Source organism: Etheostoma spectabile, chromosome 20 (genome assembly GCF_008692095.1).
Source record: "Etheostoma spectabile isolate EspeVRDwgs_2016 chromosome 20, UIUC_Espe_1.0, whole genome shotgun sequence".
Classification (NCBI taxonomy): domain Eukaryota; kingdom Metazoa; phylum Chordata; class Actinopteri; order Perciformes; family Percidae; genus Etheostoma; species Etheostoma spectabile.
In genome coordinates, this window is record NC_045752.1 from 25431945 (window position 1) to 25456191 (window position 24247).

Below are 24247 nucleotides of genomic sequence, written 5' to 3' on the forward strand. Positions count from 1 at the left end.
TCCTGTTTCCTTTCCTGTTTTCCTTCTTAAGGAAACATCCAACATGTTGGAATGGGGCTTTATTTGGGGACCCATCTTGAAAGTAGTCCGTCTTTAGTGCCAATCAACTATCGCAGAGGCTGTCGTACTGGGTGACTAATTGTGGCATTCTTCACTACAACCATCTGCATATTCATAAATACAACCTCTGTTTTCTTCTTGGATTGACACTCCTCGGTATGGTAGATGCGGGGAAAGATATTGATTGGCTGGAGGAGTCTACAATGGCAATTACAGTGAAGGTCAATGAAGAGACCGGAAAACAACAGAACACATCTCTTCTTTTCTCTGGTATTACAATGAGGACCAACACGATGACAACAGACTCGGGCGACATCATTTGCAATACAATACTGTGCAACCAGCAGTCTATCTAAGGGTTTTATGTAAAGCGATATGCACCTGAGATGGCATTATGAACTTGTATCGCTCAGTGTGGTGCTTACTTGCAACCTGCCCTATATTCACTGCCCACCATGTTGTTTAAGTGTCGATATTAAAAGTGTGAAACAAAGCTTTCTTTTCTCTCTCATCTGCTCACCTCATTCCCTTTTCCTGTATCTCTCTATTTTAATCCTAGTCCTGTCTTTCTTTAATATCTGCAATACTCTACTTATTTTTCTCAATTGTGTCACCCTTTTCTATTTTTATTCATTTCCTTCTATTCACTTTCCCCTCCTCTCCTCCCTTCCTTTAGTTTCTTTTAGTCCTTTTCTTTCCTTTTCCTGTAGCTTTTTGGTCCAGATGAATGGGAAATCAATAGTGTCTATGTAGACATCCAGAAGGATGGAAAGCCTGTGTGTGTGTGTGTGTTCCTGATGTTGAGCAGACACTTGACCGTGACCCTCTTGCCTCTCTGTCTCCTTTCCCTGGGTCCTGGGTGGAGGGGTCAGAGGTCAGCGGTCAGGCGGAGGCTGTCCTCCCCCCGCACTCCTGGGAACCTGGGGCTCTGGAGAACGTCCTATGGCGAGCGTAACCTTTGACCCCCCTCCCTCAGGCGGGCCAGAAGGGCGGCGGAATATGGAGATTAATGAAGCCATGGAGTGAAGAGACAGCACCAATTCACCTGTCTGCTCATCTGAGTTCAACCTTCCTTCCTGCACATGGAAACTCAACCCAGAACGTACTGTTGCTTCTCGCAGCGTGTTTTAGGGCAACGTGTGTGTCTAACAGGTAAAAATCATAAATGAATAAATGAGTCTGACATGATGAAGAGACAGGAAGAACTATGAAAAAAGAGAGAACTACAGTCCACTGTTGCAGTTTTTATCATTCTTATCATACCCAGCGTTTAGAGATTTCCAAAAAGTACAGACAATTGCATTTGAGAATCCATCCACTTATTATCCTAACCCTAAAATACACAGCATATACTGTATTACATTTAACCACACTTTCTTCTCCGACAGAAATGTCATAGAGGCCTTTCAAATTGTCATGTTAAAACAGAGAAAGAGCCATTGGTACAGACAGCAGCTGTGTCAGTGGGCTCAGCTCTTTGCCAGTGGCCGCCGACAGGTTTCAGATGTGTTAATGTCAAGACGTGTACTGTGGGGTGCAGAAATAATTAACATCGTCAGAACAATGCGTTTCAGATGTCTCAAACGTTAATCCAAGATACAGAAAAGAAATTGCTGTGATTCGTTTGAAGTTTTCACGTTAGGTTGGATCACTGTAACTCACTGATATGCTCTGATGTCGACATTTAGCAAAAATATACTGAGCGTGTTGAAATTAGAAGTTCAAATTTACTTTTAAAAGGCCACTATATGATGCCTGTAGTTTTATATTCAGCAGTACTAACAGAATAGTATGGAAGAGGATTATGGCCACATGTGAAAAATATATTTGAGTTCTGGGTGTTTGAATTTGAATTGTCACTTCAAAATGTGTTTTGTTTTTAAGTTGTTGTTTTTTTTAAAGCCCGAATTCTGACCTTATTCGCAGAACATTCAAAACTCAATACACTTTTTTCACATATGGCCCAATCGTCTTCCGTCAAATAGAACAGCTGTCCCGCATTTTCATGTACACTGCGGGAAAATGAACATCACTCAGTATTCTACTGTGAGTGACATCATGTGGAAATCCTAACTGTAACTCAATCATGCATTGTGCATACAGTGAACCTGTGCTTCCAAGCTCAAATCAAAGCTGCTCATTAGATCCATCTTTCACTAAGAGAGCATCACTAAAAGTGGGTAAAAAATTAACGGATCATATTCACACAGTCATACATCCATACCTGGAAGCTGCCCAGTACAACCACAGTGGATTCTGTGTGCATCCATGTCCCAGGAGTGCTTGTTACTGACGTAGCTAGAGTCCTTTTTTTTGTTTTTTTGCCGCCCAGTCTTTCACACTCATCCAATATGAACACCATTTCCGGACACAGTACAACCACCTTTATAATGTATGCATTGGGAACCAATGCCACTTTATTAAAACCTCTGATGTTCAGTTTTTGGTCTGTTTTTAATCCTCTATGGTCATTCCTGTGTTTTTTTTTGGATTGCATTATAACAAGTACTATGATAAATGAACAGTTAAAAGCCATGTATGCTAGAATTAACAGTTATGGTTTGAGACCAAATTAAGTTGCTATGGCTTCAAAGGGAAGTCCATCTTAATACACCAAAACATAACTTTAGTTGTCATGAGCTATAAAGTCTTTTGTTGCTGTGGAGGAGCTTTGTCTGTTTTTTCACAGGAGAAAAACAAACCCAAAGTGGAGGTGTGTAGTATGTTTGACCCATTTTAATCAGTCTCTCGTGGGCCCCCCAACTTCATGGAAGTGCAACACTAAATCATTGAAATACTCCTTTGGAGGAGCCTTGTAATACCTAGGTAGTGCTTAGTTTCAAATATTGACTTTGAAAAACAACTGATAAAATCTTAAAATGTAATTAAGAGAGCTGCAGTGGTGTAAAAAGAAACTAGAAGAGCACTCAGAGAGCGCAGGCCTCTGCCAAGACATTAGCGATGTTAACGCAGTGTGAATTTTCCAAATTGGGATTATTCTGACACCACATAATTGCAGCACAAATGCCCTATCTGGCAATGTTAATGAAAGTGAAAAAATAATGTGTGTTTCTGCCCTGTGATTTAGACTCGCTCCAAAGTGTAATAGGTTCTTCCTGGACTACACCCTTAATAATACATTTATTTTTTATAGCGCTTTTCTAAACACTCAAAGAAGCTTTACAGTTTTGGTTTACAAAACACACAAAAGGTAGACATGACAGACAAAAAAGAAAAAAGAAAACATACATGGATAAGCACAGGCAAAGCAGGAGAGGTGGGCAAAGAAAAAGGGGGAAAACTGGGAAAGAGGGTTAACAGGAAAAACAGGAAAATGCAAGTTAAGGGGCAGTTTGAAGGATGGTAGGAGGCTTGACTGTTCTTCTACAGCTGAGTCCTGATGGTCTTGAGCGTGTTGAGGAGGCGGGTGGGAGTGTGACGGGTGACAACCGAGTGTTCTACCAAGTGTCATGTAAATCGGGCTAGTACATTTTCTGCAATCCTGCCGACAGACAGACAGACAAATCCAACAACCCAACGGACAAACCACACTGAAAACATAAACTCCTTAGTAGAATAACGCAGGGTGACAGACAAGAGGAAAGAATCTGTATGAATCTGTAATATGTAAAATGTATCAACACTGTTTGGCCAGGAAAAGGGCAATGTGTGTTCATAGACACACAGGTCCATGCACATGTAATTATCTCTGACATGGTTTTTAAAGGAAGCCTGACTTTTACAGTGGCAATAAAACCAGACCAGACTGTGCTTGAGGCCTGACCGTGTACATGACGTTAACTAAGTGAAGAAGTGAAAAAATGCAAAATGTGCAAAGGCACAAGAAGCTTCAATTAAATCAAAACAAGAATGACTTTAGGGAGTCGAGGGAGGTGGGAGAAGAGGAATCAAAAGGAAAAAGGAAAAAAAAGAGTAATGACATGGCTGGTTAGTGGGGGGATGTTATTTATTGCGACACGCCATTTAAACCAATAGGCACAGGAAGGTAGGGGTCTTCTTTCCTAGAAGTGTGTCTGGCGGGGGGGGGGGCAAATTTCAGACATGATGGACATCTTCTCCTACATTTCACATAACTGAAGTGAAAGAAGCAAAAGATTTGTTTTGGATAAGCATTTGTTATTTTTTAATAACAACAATTTGCATGCTTTTTCAAGTTTTTTGAAACAAACAGGTGATAGATTAGGATTTCTTTTTGGATGTAGAAGAACCTGAAGACCACTGAGAAAGGGGAATTAAAATGATCTGTGTAATAAAGACCTCGGAGGCACATGTGCTCCCTTCTCAGACAAAGACAGGAGGCCACGGGCCTGAAGCCCTTCCTGAACAAATAATAAGAATGTACTGTACTAATGTACATAATAATGTAATGTATAATGATGTATACTTTATTAATCCCGCAAGGAAAAGTCCAATTTACACTCTGTTGTTATTACACACAGGCCTGAATTACACACACGTGCTAAGTACATATGCATGCACTAATGGAGAGATGTCAGAGTGGGGGGGCTGCCCATGGAAAGGCAAAATGTAAAAAATCTTGAGTTATTTTAAGATTAGTTTTTGTGCATTTTAGGCCTTTATTTTGTAGGACAGCTGAAGACATGAAAGGGGAGACAGAGGGGGAATGTCATGCAGCAAAGGGCCGAGGAGTACACCTCTACTTATGGGCGCGTGCTCTACCAGGTGAGCTACCCAGGTGCCCAGTTGTTGAGATATTTCAATAAAAAAACTAAAATATCAATCTGGTGAATCTGGCCCTGACGATTGCAAAAGGTCAGAGTTAAACACCAGATCGGCTGCTTCCAGTCCACTGCAGTACAGCCTTCAATAACATGGTGTTATTACATGAAATTAGAGGACAAGGCCTACAAGGTAACATACTAGTCTATGGATTTTCAAATAAACCCATGACTCTTTTTTGATAGCACTCTATGCCGAATGGGTTATTTTGTTCAATCCAGCTTTCCCTAGGCTTCAGTCTGTCTTTCCAGCCCCTTCAGAAGGAGGTCTCATACATTTGATGATAAGGCAGAATAAGTCAGAATGTTTCGCTGGCCTCACCACCCTGTTTTTATTACAATGTCCATATGTTGTATGCTACAAATACATCGATCAGAGCCATGCTCTTATGGTGACCAATCATTTTTCACGGCACTTGCTGCTGAAAAGGTTGCCGCCATGGAAACACTGGAGGTGGGGCTTCCCCGTGAAGGTTCATTACACATACACACACACAAGAGTATGCACAGGGTATATACCCCCCTCCCACACATACACACACACATGCAGCAGCAGGTCATTGGTAGGTCAACTCCAGATCTGGCATTTTGTCCCAGCATATGATGCCTGTCTGCAGTTGACAAGCTTGTTATCCGTCTCTTTTTCTCTCTAATTCTCAATATCGCTCACTATCTCAGTCTGTCTGATGATCTGTCATACATACACATAAATAATTCATAAAATACAATTTTTCAAAAAACTCTCAAATCAGCTGATCCTCACATTCAGAAGTCAAGGATTTGATTTACTCTTGTTCACAACCTTTTCACATCAGTAGCAGCATTTGTTAGCTGTTAGCCTGAGTATCAGTGAAGTATGTATATGTAGGGGCCTGACCGTGCAATGCTCTGCACACAAGGCACCGTCATCTCTTGTTTTTAGTCAAGCGCAAGGGACAACCAATGTCGCCCTGGTCAGAAGACCTGAGTGACCTACTGATATGAGGAAGGAGCAGGTCAGAGTTGTACACAATGCTATTGAAAAACTCAGACTTTGATAACTTCCACAGAAACCTTTTTTGAAATTTCAATGTAGTGTTGTGTAGTGCAATCCCAATTCTCAAATCCTTGTATTTCTGAGGGTGTATTTAAACTCATGCTAGACATACAATATTTAGTATTTCCAAATAAGGCCCTGCACTCATCTATGCATGTGTTTGTGTTACCACTGCAGTTTCTGTGTGTGTAAGTATGTGTTATATATAACTTCCTCTATGATCACTGAGTGTGTTTACATGCACAGCAGTAACAGGCGTTATGCCAGATCTCTTTATAGACATGAGCAGGGAAGAATGGGAAGAAGAACGTGAGTAACTCTTCCTCCAGTACAGTAGGTGGCGCTCTGCCAACACACAACTAGCTTTTCCTTCTGGTAAAATGTAACAACTTAATGTTTCATAAACACACACGCAGCGTTGGAAAGCAACTGACTGACAACTTGTTCGGCTCATTATGATGTTATCTGTAACCAGCGTCAGGTCGAATTAGCAAACTGACTTTGTTAGCGTTAGCTGTCTAACATTAGCCAGGGGCTGCAGCGGGGGCTGTTCGGTCCGTCCACTTTTTTGCCGAGACACAACGTTGACATCCCCTGAGATGGACACTCTGTTTAGCCTTTTTTTTTTTCTTGCTGGCGATGGCCCGTCGCTGATTCAGGCAACGCTGTTTTGATGCATGGTATCATAGCAACGACTATGACTCACAGCGCTGAAGTATTATTTCCAGTATAAAAAACGTTTTAATGTCTATACATGACGGTTGAGAAGTCGGGTTATTGCCTTAACATGAATATTATCAGTTTCTTAAACTGCGTGTAAATGGACACAACTTGCTGCATTTGCTGTAAAAGGAATTGCAGTAGTCTAGCCCGGGATGGTTTCAAAATGTTAGTAACTCAGTATGGCAGTAGACGATCATGCAAAACAGTTATGTTATCCAAGAATCCAAGAAGTAACTTTACACAGACAGGATGGCAGCTAAAGCTATCGGTCTAACCACATTACCGGGTTCCAACGTTAATTACAGTAACACAACGTTGGCAAGCAAATGAATTAAGTTTCTGAAATTCATAGAGTTTGTCTACCTTCAAGGCAGTCTATAACGTAAATATATACATACAATACAGCAACTACAAACTCATATTCAGGTAAACAAAGCCACCTGAGCTAACATTGCAGTACAAAAAAGCAACATGAAAAAGTTATCCATCCAATCCGCATCCAATTCCAGCAAAACTGAACATGTTTACGGCCTGGTTTTTGGTCTCTATAGCTACATTAAACTGTCATGAGAACTGTTTAACTTATATTCAAGCTTAAAGTTACGCATAATCAGGGTGTTGAGCTGTGAGTGACAGGTGGCTGTGATCACAAGAGGTGAGCAAAGACTGTTACGCTCCACCTCTTTGCCCATTTTTGGATTAATTGGCATCATGTAATTCCAAGATTGCGAAAACCTACTAGTGACATTAAGGAGTCTAAGTCCATATTTACATCCAACCCGATCCAGCTATTAGGCTAGCCTCCATACTGTCTTTCTCAGTGTTACATAACAGCAACATTTCTCCAGCCAGTGGACCTACAACTGAAGCTAGCCGCAATAGTGCTAACATGCTAACATCAACTTCAACAGGCAACAACAAAAACGAAAGTGGCATAACTTACAACTTCCAAGTTTGACGTTGGGTCAAAGAAAGCCAATATCAATTCATCCTTGAATTATAAAGTGAATCCTGCTTTGTAACAGCTTTTCCTTGTATTTTTCTTTTTGTATTTTTTCCATGTATGTTCTTGTAGCTTTCTAGCTCAGTGATGGACTGACCAAAGGTTGCACGGTGGTTCAGAGTGGGCCATGCTGGGGCCTAGACGTACACTTTCTAATTAAAAAAAAGACCAGTAACAAGCCGAACAAGTTAATTAAAGGAAAGGGGAAGCAGGTTTGGAATGGACCCATTACACCCAAATCAAACAACAACAGATAACCTCATGTAGTGTAATTTAAGAATGTTGGTGTGGAATAAAGCTCCAAAAATTTAAAAGACCATCAACTTGAAGAACTCGTGAACTTTAACTTAAGCTTGACTGATTTATTGTGTAAGTTGTATTCCAACATGATTTAACAAAGGACAGAGAGAACATCTCCTCCAATGTCTCTGTAAGCGTGATGTCCCCTTCAAAACAACCGAGTCTCCAACAGAGAATTATAGAGATATCACCACGCCCGGCATAAAGGATGACAACTTTCCCTGTCCGCACTTTATCAATGGAGCTGACCTTTGCAGACAGCCCCTCGCTGAGTGATTAAAGCCAAGTCTCAACACAGATTCTCGGGATCGCTGTAATAAAGGCATCCAGATGGGGAGGGAGAGGAGATAACCTCCCGCAGCTCGGATTCTGTCGTCATTTCCATCCATTGCTTTCCAGCACGCACATTCAGGTAACCATTCCTCATCAGAAATAGTGAATAAAGACCTTTGATACTGGGCTGGGTGTTGACTGCAGCAATGTTACATAGCACTTATTTTATATAAAGATGTTACCAATGAAATACTATTCTACCAATCTGTAGTAGTAATAATAATAAATAAATAATATTTGACTGAAATATGACTTCCAAAGACTCGACATAAACTTGCAGAAATTGTATGTGAAAAATGAATTCTTTACACAACTTGCTGATGGCTATTATTTGATTTTGACACAACTGTATTCCAGTATATGTATGCCAAAATCAGTGTCACCAATATCTAAAACATGTACGACATACGTACATATTTATACCACGTGTCAAATTTACAAAAATGGCTGATCTTATATACGACTAATGTACAGTACAGGCCAAAAGTTTGGTTACACCTTCTCATTCAATGCGTTTCCATTATTTTCATGACTATTTACATTGTAGGTCATCACTGAAGGCATCAAAACTATGAATGAACACATATGGAATTATGTACTTGACAAAAAAAACTGAAAACATGTCTTATATTCTAGTTTCTTCAAAGTAGCCACCCTTTGCTCTGATTACTGCTTTGCACACTTTTGGCATTCTCCTGATGAGCTTCCAGAGGTAGTCACCTGAAATGGTTTCCCAACAGTCTTGAAGGAGTTCCCAGAGATGCTCGGCACTTGTCGGCCCTTTTGCCTTCACTCTGCGTTCCAACTTTCCCCAAACCATCTCGGTTGGGTTCAGGTCCGGTGACTGTGGAGGCGCAGCACTCCATCACTCTCCTTCTTGGTCCAATAGCCATTACACAATCTAGAGCTGTGTTTGGGGTCATTGTCCTGTTGAAAAATAATTGATGGTCCAACTAAACGCAAACCGGATGGGAGGGCATGTAGCTGCAGGATGCTGTGGTAGCCATGCTGGTTCAGTGTCACCAGAAAAGCACCCCCACACCATCACACCTCCTCCTCCATGCTTCACGGTGGGAACCAGGCATGTAGAATCCATCCGGTCACCTTTTCTGCGTCGCACAAACACACGGCGGTTGGATGTTGGATGTGATGACAGTGTCATGACACATGAACCCTAACCCTAACCATAACTTGTCATGACAAAACTGAATGACACTTACTAAAAGAAGCGTTAGGTCATAACGTTTATGACTTGTTTATAATGTTTCAGGACACGTTCATGACAGTGTCATGTCCCTCTTATGTAGATACCTTCAATTAAAGTGTAACCAACATTTTTGTGTGACCAAAATGTTCCAATTACCTTTAAAGAAGTGAAAACACACGTTGAAAGCGTCAACGTTTAGACACAAACAAAAGACACAGACAAACCCAAAGACAAGTTGAGGTCTATTTTAATGTGCACAGTGCTAGCGTTAGCATTGTTAAGCTTCTGTCCTGATTGACAGGTTGGCGTGGTGCCATGCCCTAAAGCAAAACCTGCTTTATTGTCAATTTTAAAATACTGTAAGTAGGACCATAGGGTTTGGATGTGTAGGGTCATTTTGTCATAGACTTCTACAAAAACATCTTCTTGCAACCGCCGTGCTGGTTTACGGCACTTCTGCATTGGCTTCACTTATCAGACCCAAAAGCTTAATCCGTTTTGGATTTTACACCCTATGACTAAATCTCAAAGTGACAAAATTGTCTCCAGAGTGGCAGACGTTGAACTAAAGGCGCATTCATTGAGGTGTACCCACAGAAAACCCTTGCAGATAGATATCTGCAGTTGTTTACTTTGAGTTCACCATGAGAACACCATTTAAAGTAAAAATAACTTGTCTTACGTGTGCATGAGCCCTTTTCATAAATAAAGCTCAGGTGCTGAAAAAGTGTTTTTTCTCTCTAATTCAGGTTCTAATGTCTTTTTGTTTGAGTCTTGAAGAGCTTACTGACTGTGTTCTGATGGTGTTTTGAATCTTTTCTTATTTGCAATTTAAACCTGAATGAGAAATTACCTGAGAGGTCTGAAAAAAAGGACACGTCGCGGGTTCGCTGAGGCCGGCAGTGGTGCTAAAGTCGCCCCGTTGTAATTCACTCTCCATTCCTGTTAAACCTCTTGATAATCCCAGGGTGCCTCATCTTGGCCCCAGTCCAAAGCCCTCTGTAACAGAACAGACAAAATAAAAAAAATGGTGGATGAATACTAGCGGTGAAGTGTCACAGGGGTGAGAGATTTATAATGTGAACGGTATAAACTCCCTCGTAAATCAGCGCACAAGGCTCTCAGGTAGGGGAGCTGGCATTTACGCAAGACAAGAAAGAGACAGAGAGAGAGGTGAGTGAGAGAGAAAAAAGCGACAGACAGAAAGACAGATTTGATTAAGGAGGTGTGTACAGGTGCAACTGATGCTCATACTTCTGCATGAAGATCAGTGCTTGATTAAATGTGGGGACACGTCAATGAAAAGGCTGCTAAAAACACCACAGTTAAAGTGTCAGTTCACCAAAGTTGCAAAAAAACAAGGTGAAAGGAAACGTTAACATCTTGTTAGATCACCATGTGCATCGTCACAGTAACAATATCAGTACACGCTGATGTTAAGCAGGTATAGCTCAGAACATGTTCACTATCTTAGTTTAGCATATTAGCATGCTAACATTGCAGTAAAAACAAAGTACAGTAGTGCTGATGGGAATGTGATCAGTTGTGCAGATATTTTTGACCTTATGATAGCACTAAAAAAAAGGTCAGGGGCTCACATTAGGATTCCCCCTCTGGGAACTACGACAATCCAACTTGCTTTCTGGCCTGCAGCACTGTCTGATTGTGACAGATTTAGCCCCTTTCGTTGCGTTAAAAACAAAAAAAACTACACTTCTTGCAAAACCTGCTAGACAGGATCAATAAGACATACTCCTTATCCACTCACCCGAGACACAGACCTCACTAATTATATCACTGAAAGCTTTCAGCAAGCAGAAATGTTGGCTGGCTGGAGACGTCCTGACATGTCGTCCTGAGAGGTTAAAACAGGCTGCCTGGCCGACTGCAAATATTGTTGCATTCAAGAATGCAGATTTAGCAGTTTTTGCTTCTTAGTGTTTTGGCCGCTGATGTCCAAGCATTCAGACCTGGAGCAGTCATTTCTTAGGCCTCCAGCTGGCCTGAAAACAACAATTATGAGTGCATATGAGGTGTAAAAGACCAGCATCAGTTATAAGAAGAAAGACACCTCTGGTTTTACTGTGGTCCAGATTGTGTTATTGCATACTTTAAAAATAAAAACCCTGGTGTTTTTGTGACATTTAGTGTTTTTTGGCAGGGATACTGACTAGGACACCATTTTCAAAATGTGTTTAAGTGCTGACAGTCGTGAAAATCATCCCTTCAAAAATATCACGTCGAAAAAGTGTTGACGCAGAGTTTAATTTGCTGTGATCACATCGCCCTCCGTCATTCCTTCCACATTACATCCATTTGATCCTTTGCCGTAAGGTCACATAAAAAAAGCAATCTTTACTGTTGCAGGCCAGCTGTAAATACTTGAATAAACACAGACTTTGTTGTGGTCTGCTCTGATGCTGGCTGGGAGCGCCTTCCTCAAGTATACTCTCATTAAACTGGAGTGTGCTCCCTGAAAGCTGCTCCTTGAACCTGCTTAGTAACGCAGGTGGCTTGCTTTAGCTTGAAAATGTTTTTTTAACTTCCTGTAAATCCTTTTTAACACCTGCTAAATAGTACAAAGTGTTCTTAAAGAACATTTGCCTGCCTCTGTCTTTAAAGATTTAGTGCGTAACTTTTTTAAATGAATGAACATCCGTTTCATCCATGCCATTGCCAGATGATTTGATGCAAAGCTAATTAAAGGGTAACCGTTTTTATCAACCTGGCTTTCCGTAATTTTTTCAGACACTTGGAATATTAATCTGAGCCTGTCAGTGTCTGTGAATACAAGCTGGACAACTGCCTTATTAACGTACATAGTAGCCAGTTTCGCCTCAGCGATCTTGCTTAATATTGGTCCAATTTCAAAGTAAGTATGTTCCCATCAGTAAAAATGTTGCAGCCTATTTTTTTTGCTACTTCTACGTCTGGCCCACTCACTTTTGTACTGGCCAGCCACTGATTCAAACCCAGGTCTCCCACACCAAAGGCATGTAACACATCCACCGCGCCATCACCACCCTTTCTGTTTTTGTATTCGAAGCAACAATTTCAATTTCAGATTGGACCATTTTCTCATAGAACAGGCACTGCAACCATACACCAGACAGAATATGTCATCCAGAGAAGGCTCTCATCCCCACGCCCCTTTCTTTGGGAAAACAATCCCATGTCCCACGTAGACGGCAAGATCATAAGTAAAGGAAATCTCAAAACTTTTAATTTAAACAAACTTAACAATTAGTTTAGTTTAAAGCTATGGTACGTAGTGTCTGTCTTCCCATGTGGAATTCTAAGTAATGACAACAAAACTGTCGGCACGTCCACATGATACAAGGCTTCTGTGTTACCAGGACTCCTCCACACAGCTGCTAGTAGCCAAGGAGGACACGGAGGATTAAAAAAACTTGATGGACTCTCAATTTTCTGCCCGGGAACGTCTTAATTTGCTTTGTAGCAGCTCATTTGGCAACGGCTCGAATGTAGCGGACGTTCATTAATATCGAAAGTTACGCACCAAAGCTTAAGTAATTAATAACGCCAGGCCGACCAGCATTTGCTGTGTAGTTAGGTGCACCAACATACCTGATCTTCGTATGATTTGTTCCCCTGCCATGTTCTAAAAAAGATCCCTTTGCTCTACGCTACAGACCAGACCGACATAGCTTCTTCAGGAAAATGCCAACCAGCTGTTGTAGCAGGTTAACTGAGACCCTCACGCTGAGATACTAAGCTCAGAAGACATGAATATTTAGTCAGTGTGGTAAATCATTAAATGCTGCTAGTGACAGTTGCTACTGATGGATAGCTAACGTCAGCTTACGGAGGAGGCTGCTACAGTACAGATACAGTAGAACAGCATCTGACCATCATCTCCAACTAAACCGCAGCCTATTGATCCATGGGCTGGCTATTCAAAACAGGTTGATTATTTACAGACAGACAAACGCTTAGCCTTGAAACCGTAATTTAATCAAATATGTAATATCCAATATCCAGCTACTGTGTTGGCTCATTGATGCCCTTAGACAGGGAAAGACGGAGAGGACATGATGATCAACTCAATGAGCTAAAGCACTAAATAATTATTAGACAGGTCTATAAACGACCATTTGTTTGACAAGAAATAAGTCCGTACACATTTGACAAAATTATGATCCAAGTTGCATTGACATCTAAGTTTTCTATCCATCAGAATGGGGGCGTATTGGGTAGTAACTGTATGTCTAATGTTTGCAACTCTTTACTTCTTTCTAATATTTGCTTTTCCATTTTTCTTTTAATCACGCTTATTTTCTTTGCTTATTAAAATGAATAGGTAGTAGTGGTATATTTAAGTCAAAGCCCAGTTGAATTTGTCAGCTGTGGACCTGCATGATAACTGAGCCCATCCACTCTGACCACAAGAACAAACTTGTTAGCAGGGAAATTCTGCTTTTGAACAGTTGCCAGAGAAAGCCAAGAGGGATGGATATGTAAGGAGGGTGAAACGAGGAGGATAGAGATCTCTTATCCAGAGAGTGAGAGAGAGAGAGAGAGTGAGAGAGAGAGAGAGAGAGAGAGAGAGAGAGAGAGAGAAAGAGCAGCGAGAGGCTAATGCTAATCCACTTATTAAGGCAACAACTGCAAGCCTGGAACCTGCGCCAGATATTAATACCTAATCATGAGTTAATTAAAGGAGGGTTAGTTAGAGCTTAATCCGTTGTGATGGGGGGAGCGGGAGGGGGGTGTTGATAGTGGCGGGGAGCGTCTTGAGTGTCTTGAGGGGATGGGGGGGGCGACCGTGTATAGTGCTAACGCTAAGTGCTAACACCAAAGCTGTGGACTGGAGATATAATTAACTCCAAGGTGCCAAAGTTGCATTCAGGTTTTTTCAGACTACTTGAGAGAGAATACATTATCACATTTGAAATTGTCTCAGTGGGAGAGGTGATTAATGTACCATAAGGCCAAGATGTTACTGTTCAGGTGAAACTACATGAGTTTCAATGTGACACACAAAGCTGAACACACGGGCCCACGCATCACAGTATCCTGCCTTGGAGTGCACCTTTTTTGCTGGACTTTCTTTCTAAGTGAGTGTGAAATCCTCCATCTGTGTAGAGTGTGAGTATTTCATTCAGTAGATTGTCCCAAATGCCCACTGTGCATTAAGCAGGACTTTGACAGTGGAGTTAAGTGGAGCCCTACAGACCCGATCGAACTGAACCCAAACTCTTACCTGCACAAAGTTTTAGTACAAAGTAGTCTCGCGTTCGTCGTCTAAAGCACATTTTGAGAATTCTTTTTTTTCCAGTTTAAAATCAAAATTCACCCCTACTGCTTTAACCAAGGACCCTTTAGCTAAAAGAGAGATGGAGCAGGGACTCCCTACTAAATATGTCTGACATTAAGTTGCGTTATTGGGTCTGCATTAACATGAAGGGCGGCCAAAAGCTTGTTGAAGAGCTCGGCTTTAGAGGCAATGTGAAGTTATACAATGTATGAATTATATACTATAGACCTGTAATTACTGTGTTATTACTCCATGACCACTTAGAAATGTGCATGTACTGAGAAGGACCAAATGTGGATGTTAGCTTTGGACAAGGGCAGTATAGACTTTACTGAAGTTGTCTTCTGTAAAATAGTGAATAGCATGAACAATTCTGTGTGTGTGTGTGTGTGTGTATGTGTGTGTGTACATGTCAGAGTCTTATTTTAATCTTCTGCATGTGTGTGTTCTGCGCTTCCCTGTGTGTAACAGGCATAGTGTGTGCACGATGTGCACGAGCCTAGGCACATTTTACTAATGCGTTGTGAAATTAACAATGTAATGCTGCGTTATTGACTTTAGTCGAACGCTTAATTCCCGCTGTCTCAAGATAGCAATACGCCCAGAATGCACTTGAACAAACACCTCACTGTAAGACTAGCACGCCCAGAATGCACCTGAACACACCTCCCTGTTAGACCAGCACACCCAAAATGCACCTGAACACAACTCCCTGTAAACCAGCACGCCCAGAATGCACCTGAACACACCTCCCTGTAAGGCCGGCACACCCAGACTGCACCTGAACACACCTCCCGTAAGACCAGTACGCCCAGAATGCACCTGAACACACCTCCCTGTTAAACCAGCACACCCAAAATACACCTGAACACACCTCCCTGTTAGACCAGCAAGCAGTTTTATTCTCCTTCCTTTTCATTTTTAAAGAACTATAGAAACTTTTTTGAAACTTTTTCTCCATTTAGTGCATGTATAGGTACTGAGCGTGTGTTTTTAATTCAGGCCTGTGTCTAATGTGTGTAATAACAACAGAGTGTAAATTGTAATTTCCCCTTGTGGGACTAATAAAAGATACATTATTATTATTATTAATATTATTATTTCTCTGTCTCTCGCAACTTCATTGCAACAATCATACAAAAAAAATTGCAACTTTTATTACAGTTTTTAACAAAAGCTCCCGTAACGTCAGGCATTTTGGGCCGCGACAATCTAAATAAAAAAGTCCACAAAAATCCTGGAGGGTCTGGTTTATGGTTTTCCTCCTCCATTGTCTCTCCCTCATCCTCCACAGCTTCCTCCACCTGCTTTCTAGCTTTCTCTTTCCCTTTCCACCTCCTCTTCCCCTTTTCCTGTCCCCTCCTCTGTCCTGCCTTTGGATGTGTGTTTTAGAGCAAGTATCAAATCATCACCACTCAACTCCCCCTTGTGGCATGCATTCACTTACTCACTCACACACAGACACACACACACACTGAGTACATATAGCCATAGACAGGATACACACACTTCCCAATTCATTGTAATGAGGATGTTGAGCAATAAAACCTGATAGCAGGAGTGTGGGCATTAGCATTTTAAAGGAGCCAAATTAGCACCCCAGTCTCCAGTGAATGAGTCTAACGTCGCTTTTATCGAAGGACAGATTCACAGCGGAGGAAAAAGGAGGACCGAGGCAAAGGCATCAGAGTCTGAACACTATTCAAATGCAGCTGTTGCTCAAAAAGACACGGCAGCTCTTCCTTTACTACAATCCCCAGTAGGCCCGCACGTGGCGTTATGTTTCATTTAAAACATGCACCCTGAACCCTGTCTGCTCAGTCGCTAGCTCCCACAAATAAGAAGAGAATCAAGGAGGGAGATGTTAATCCTGGTGAGAGAAGAAGAATGGAGAGATGGAGGCCGTTGGGGGGGGATAAAAGGAGAGCGCGAACCAGAGATGGCAGAAAGGTCAAAGAGGGAGAGAGTAAACAGATGTAAATTCGGCAACGGCAGCAGTCCAAAGGCCAGTTGTTTTTTCCTCTCCCGTTCTTCAGTTCTCTCGCTCTCCCTTAAGGTTGAGATTACTCTGTCTGTTATCTCTCTAATCCAAATCAGAGATATGAATTACACGCCTTCTCGTGCCGAATGTTTTGCGCAATGTCAAATGCAGCGTGCAAACAGCTGAACATGCTCCGTGTGCAAATGAACAGAGGGGCGGTGACAAATTCAATTCAGCCAATGATATTAATAGTGTGTATTTATGTATAAATGTTCTGCGTGTGGTTGTACTTGCTGGGTCACGGTTTCCATTTCACACCTCGCACTTTGCATGAGACAGAGGGGCAAATACTCCTCAGCCTCCAGGTTCACACCACAGGCTAGCCACTTCCATAAATAGCACTGGAAATGCAGAGGTGAAGTAACACCACATAAGCCTCTATGGGGAAGTCATGGAAATATTATATTACAGTAACATATTGACGATTTAATGTACTCAAGGGCTCTGAAGAACGTCCTATTGCATATTGATATATCCTCTTAATAACTAGTATTATATAGTATGTATACTATATACAGTATATCTATATATACTGTATATATAACTATCTCTATATCCTTTTTATAGCTAATGAATCAACAGTTTTGATAATGTAATTAATGCCTAGCATTTACCGACCACAGAAGATGTTGCCATGCATTACTACCAACAGATCAATCATTTGAGATTCATTTAGAAATGAAACATGCATTCAAATTTAATGTAGCGAAATGGAAATACATATAGGATAGTGGTATTGCAACAGAAGCTTCAATTAATATCCTGGAAGTAAAAGAGACAGACATTTCATGTCAAGTTGCCCGAGCTGTGGAACTGTGACAACATTGAACATTACAGGCAGTTTTAGAAACACATTACAGGACAATTAAACTTTTTTTTTCTTCTTTTCTAATCAACGAAAATAAAAAATAAAAGTAAACATAAAAAAACAAAAGGGTCACCCTGTGTTGCGCTTCGTTCAACAACCATATTGACTACATAGATATAGGATAAATACACCATTACACATCATTATGTTTAAATTATTTTAAATCAAGGCCTAGAATGACAGGAGTCCATCTTTTAACAAACACAGGCACCTTCAGCTGTAAAATAGCAGTCACATTTTCCATTGTGTGGACCTGTTTAAGTTTTTTGTTGCCACTGAGCTGCTGTAGGGGGGCCAGGCCTTATCCAATTAATAGTAATCATTTTTCTTACGGTCATTGACAAGATATGTAGCATGTAGCTTTGGTCCTTAGAGAGCAAGTCTTCAGGCATTATTTCCAATAAGAAAAACAAAGGGTCCAAGGGGGAATCCATCTTGAAGATTTTGTCCACTTCCTCTTTAATGTCTTTCCAGTATGTCTGTATCACTGGACAGTCCCAGAAAATGTGGGTATGGTCTCCCACCCTACCACAATTTCTCCAGCAAGTGTTGGGGGTGTTGTTTTTAAACATGGGAACCCTAAGAGGGGTCCTAAAAAATCTCATCTTCAACTTCCTATCAAATTCTTTCCACATTGGACTTTCAATCCCTTCATGACTCGCCTCACATATATCTTCCCATGTATCATCATCTATAATTGACAACATTAATCTTGAATTAAATATTTTCAATATAAAATATGAAAACAGTCATTTGGAATTAGTGGGGCCCCAGAAGCCTTTCACATCTATATTGTCCAAGCAAAAACACAACTGTCGGGTAAAGTCACAATATATTTCACAATACTATGTTATTTTCATATGATGAAGTCATCGCACAATAACACATATAAATGTCCATAATTAAAAAGACAGCAAGGTTGTTACACAACCGTTGGCACCGTATATGTAACCGTTGTACACTATAGACACACTAAATTTTACTGGGGATATTATATGAATAGTATTTTATTCCATTTTTTTTTAAATTTTGTATCTGTTTATTGAGCCCCAATGGGGAAATTACACATACACTCTGTGTCCACACTTTGTTAGTTATCACACACAGTCCTGAACTACACACACACACACGCTCAGGATCAAGACTAAGATTAAGATGATACTTTATTCATCCCACAGCGGGGAAATTCCTTTGTTACAGCAGCATTCTCTACAATGAAAGCAAAAACAAACAAACAAGTAAAAACAGGCAAACAATGTGCAGAAAGGTAGACTGAAGTAAAGTGGCATCACATACATGCACTAATGGAGAGATGTCAAATAGAGTGGGCTGCCAGCCGAACCAGCGCCCTGAGCGGTTGGGGGCCTTGCTCAAGAGCACGTGGCAGTGCCCAGGAGGTGAAGTGGCATCTCTCCAGCCACCAATCCACACTCCCTACTTTTTGGTCCATACAGGGACTTGAACCAGTGACCCTCCGGTTCCCTACGGACTGAGCTACTGCCATTTCAGAGAGATGTGAAGCACCACAGTGAAAAATAAGTTTGATTTACAGTCACTGTTTAGCGGGTCAGTATGCAGAAGGATTAATACAAGTACCTCAAGATCACAAAAAATGTACATACTACACATATATTCATACATACTGTAAATATTACATCGTAGGGATAGCATAGGAATTAAAAATACTAGACAGAGTGCAGATGGAAATGAGCTGATATAGCTAAATCTATTAAAAGCTAAATCTAGCTTTTCCCATTTTGAGATTTTTGGTGCATGGTCCTAGTTAAATAAAGATGAATAAGAATAATTAGTTTACAAAAAATCACCATTTAACAACCATTGACACATAATGGGCGCATTGAAGAAAACAATAGGAATTAAAAAGCATTGGAAGTAATCCCGGAAGCAATAGAAACACCATGTAACGTACCGTTTCAAAAGGAATATGATAAATAATAAATCAATAAATCAACCCAGAAACTCACTTCACAGTACTGGTACAGAGTGAGGACCTACTGAGTACCTACTGAGTACTGTCCTGTACATGTCGGTCCATCTGTCTACGCTGAATATCTGTCCCTGTCCAAATGTCCACACTGGATGTCCCTGTACGCACGTACATGCTGGATGTCTCTCCATACGTCCATGCTGGATGTCTGTCCCTGTCCATACGCCCATGCGAGATGTCTGTCCCCATCCATACGTCCACGCTGGATGTCTATTCCTGTCCATATGTCCACACTGGATGTCTGTCCCTGTCCATCTGTCCACGATGGATGTCTGTCCAACCCCACAGGACTAAGGCAGCCCGAGGCTGATGAAGGGGGGGGTGAGGTGTGGATTGCAGGTCATTAGCTGTAGCCCAGGATTAGCCTGAGCAGAGCGACTAGCCGCAGCTCGGGTGAGGCTAATTAGATCTGTCTATCTGAACACATCCATCTTCTGCTCCTCCCTCGCTCCCCTTCTCCAAATAAATTGCTCTTTATTACTCTATCATTCAGGTTATTGCCTATGAAATAATGAGACACTCCTGGTCAGGGCCAGCATAATTGATTTTTTTCTCTTTTGGTGTGTGTGTGTGTGTGTGTGTGTGTGTGTGTGTGTGTGTGTGTGTGTGTGTGTGTGTGTGTGTGTTTTCAAGGTATTGTTATTATTAGCGGGCCAGGGAATACTGAAAAGATTAGCTGGTGGGAATGAAAGATGAAGAGACAAAAGCAAAACCACAATTGCAAATACTTATACAAATCTATATCGTGTTGACTCTAATTTTCTGTAAAATCCTTTGAAGTTTCTTCAGAGAAAAATGAATGTGGCTTTTCATTAAAAACTCAAACCTTTTCACATGTCATGCATGTATACAGCACATACTTACACTGTAGATACTGTACAAAACACTTAAAGGTGTGAACATAATCTGTCGCCTTAGTTGAAATATAAACTTCTGAAATATCAATTTCCCTCTATTGATCCTTTTACTCTCTTCCTCGCACTCTCTCTCTCTCACTCACTCACAGACACACACACACACACACAGTGAGATCACAGGCGATACACAAGGGCTGAAGAGGAAGGAGGGGCGCAGTATAAATGTTTCATTCCTCCTGAATGGCAGGTTAAGTGAGGATACGATAATACTGCCGACAGTAATGGCAACTTTAATTTCCGTTTCCTATTGTGGAGATTTATGTGGCGAAATTAAATTCCAGCAGCTTGCAGGCCTCAATAATCATTATCCAGTGCAAAGAGTAAAAAGAAGGAAACTGTTTTCATGGTCACAGTATATAAAAGAAACAGGTTAAGTACTAAGGCAAAGAGAAGGTAATCTGTGAAGGCTTAATAAACACAAAGTACATTATATGTTCAAAATAAGTTATTGGGCATTGAGTAACACTGGTTCATAAAAGAGCTGACGGCTGTCATCAAACAAGAGCAACCAAGTGTCCATGATGCCGTGTGTCTCTGCTGTCACCTCCGGATAAAACAAACAAGTCTGCCCCTTTAAATACAGGAAAGTTAAAGTTGCAATATCTACTACTGACAGCTAGCGTTGGAAATGGTCACGGCAGTTTCCATGGAAAATACTTGAGAGTCGTCTCCTCCCCAGACTCAAAGTTCACGGGGGTTGCCATGCAATGTTAATGTTAGCTAGATGCTAGCCTTGCATTGGCAGACATTACAACACAGCGGAGCGGCGGAGCTAGTTGTTGCTATGTTGGCGGGTGCTCTTGCGGAGCTCTGCACATGTCATCAGCTAAACATAACGACAACAACTGCTAACAAGACCGCAACCTTGCGATCCTCTGTACCCGACTGACAGTCACATTTCATCTGCAAAACATAACGACAAAAAACGCTAACAAGTCCGCAACCTTGCGATCCTCTGTACCCGACTGACAGTCACATTTTATCAGCTAAACAACAACTGCTAACAAGACTGTAACTTTGCGATCCTCTGTACCCGACTGACAGCCACATTTTATCAGCTAAACATAACGACAACAACCGCTAACAAGACCGCAACCGTGCGATCCTCTGTACCCGACTGACAGTCACATTTTATCAGCTAAACCTAACAACAAGCGCTAACAAGACCCCAACTTTGCATTCCTCCGGACCCGACTTGATAGTCACATTTCATCAGCTAAACATAACGACAACAACCGCTAACAAGACCGCAACCTTGCGATCCTCTGTACCCGACTGACAGCCACCCTTTCTCGGGCTAGTATAGCATATAGCATATAGCTTATAACATTGTCTAAATTTATGAGAAGACCTATACAAATATTTGTTGTTGCATGAGCTACAAAATAATTTCCACAGTTTGTAACAAAATTGGAATGGTACTGTCCAACATATATTCTTAAAGCTGGCGATGCTAACGATAGCCACAAGTATATCTTCCATAACGTAGCATACCATACATTGCAGATCAACCTGTAAAGATTGTAAGATGTGTCCCAATTCAACAACTTAGGCTACTTGGTTGTTTTTTCCCAAAGTTAAACAGCATGTTTCCATTATGAGGAAGTGAAACGTGCGGTTTCTGTCATAGGTCTTTCATTGTGGTTGTGGCCCACTTGCCCCGTCCTCCGGTAACGTTAGCGTGTTAGCATGGTGCCGTTAGCCTGGGATGGAAATTTCAAAGGAGAAAAAAAACTGTGTCGAAAGGAGCCAGTTGAGGTGGTTTGGGCATGTGTCTCGGGAAAGGGAAGTTTGGGGCCCCCTGCAGGAGCTGCTGCCCCCGCGACCCGATACTGGATAAGCGAACGAAGATGTTTGGATGGAAAAAAAACTGGCTTCAGCATTGTTGTTTCCTTAATATCTGGTGAGTACAGTAAGGATATTAAATATTAGACCTTTATTACATCAAATGGAACTATTGCGTTTCCCTGTAGGACAGCTTCTATGTGGTGTCTTTGAAAGCCTATGTACATTCTGATTAGGAGTTAATGTGTTTTGGAACTATTGTCTCCACCTATTTCCTAAGGACGAGTGATGGATTTGTTGCACTATAACACTTTGTGACAAGACCGTCGTCCATTTTTGAGGAAAGACAGTTTCCATGAAACTAATTCAAAGCTAGAAAGTGAATAATCAGTATTGATCAGTGTCAGTAATTTTTGCTATGGGACTAAACTAAGAACTGTATTCGAGAGGCCACACTACCAAGGTCTCTATCATTTTGTACTAAAGGAAGACAGAGATTTAGCTTTTGGTCAAACACAGAGTTTCAGGACATTTTAGCTGTTCACTATCTGGCCACAGCCCAGTCATGAAGCTCTGAACTGCTGCGTCTAATGATATATGGGAGCTGTTTCTGACCATGAGCGCTGGGGTGGGTGATGAAGGAGTTGTCGGTCCGACGCCGTGCTGTGCCGTGCAAACAGGGGGTTAAACTGCCGCATTAAGCTTGGCTTCCCCTCCCTCATTTATTAAAACCAAACCTTATCAGATGACAAGCGTCATTGAAGTTTGACATTGATAGAATAATCTGCCTCACAGCAGCTGCCTCACCGTGTGTGTGTGTGTGTGTGTGTGTGTGTGTGTAGACTGAGTGGTAAACAACTATGAGGCCAGTAAACAAAAGCTTTGATGAGCGTTGCATTAAAAAATGTTTTTTTTCACTCCTTTAATTGATTGACAGGTGATTTCAAACACAAATAAACATCCGTCCGAAAAATAAAAAGAAACTTTTGCTAATGACATATTATTTTTTATAACGAATAACAATATTGAAGCTGCAGTTCATCTTTCCAAAGGTTTCCACTCTTTGCTTGACGTTAACATTTGAAAATCTCAACTGGCCAGTAAGCAGACTCAGCAGGAGGGTTCACACAGCGGGGAGTTGATTTTCCTATCGTCATCAGTGTCCCGTGGTCGTATTCGATCATGTTGTCCAAGAGAATACAGGAAAAAATGTAAAAATAACTAAAATAGCATAAATGCAGCATCAATTGTTTACGGAGCTGACAGGAAGGCAGCCAATAGATCTGCGTCCATCTAGAAATGATGTTCATTCTATGTACATAGATGTAAAATTGGCCTGTGTGATTGGATAATTCTACTGATGCCTATTAAAGTACATATTTTATCATGCGCTTATATTTTAGAACCACATACAATTTCCTGTCCAATTTGTTGTTCATCTGGTATCGCAATAAACACACTGGACACCCTGCACTGGGACAGTTTTTACAATTGGACGAACTAAAATTCTGACCTATTAATGGCACTAGATGGAAAATCACCCAGTAACACCCAGTTTTGGGCCAATCAAGCATTAGGGTATTTCCTTAACCCTCATGTTGTCCTCGGGTCAAATTTACCCATTTTCCTATATCAATGTTCTTTTTAACTCTCTAAAATAACATGATTGATTCCACACAACGCTCTTTGGCAGGTACAAATCTCTACTTTCATTATTGGGGTTAGCATGTTGGGTGTCTATATAAATAGTGTTGAGTAAAAGTTGACATATTCCAGTCTGTGATTATCCATCAACATCCATTCCTTTAATTGTAGTCTAAATGATTCCTAATTTCTGCTTTTCTAACTCAAACATTAGGTATAATTTCCTACAAATGAGGTTCATTGACCATAAATTCCAGAAATCATTGTAAAAAATAAAGTCAATA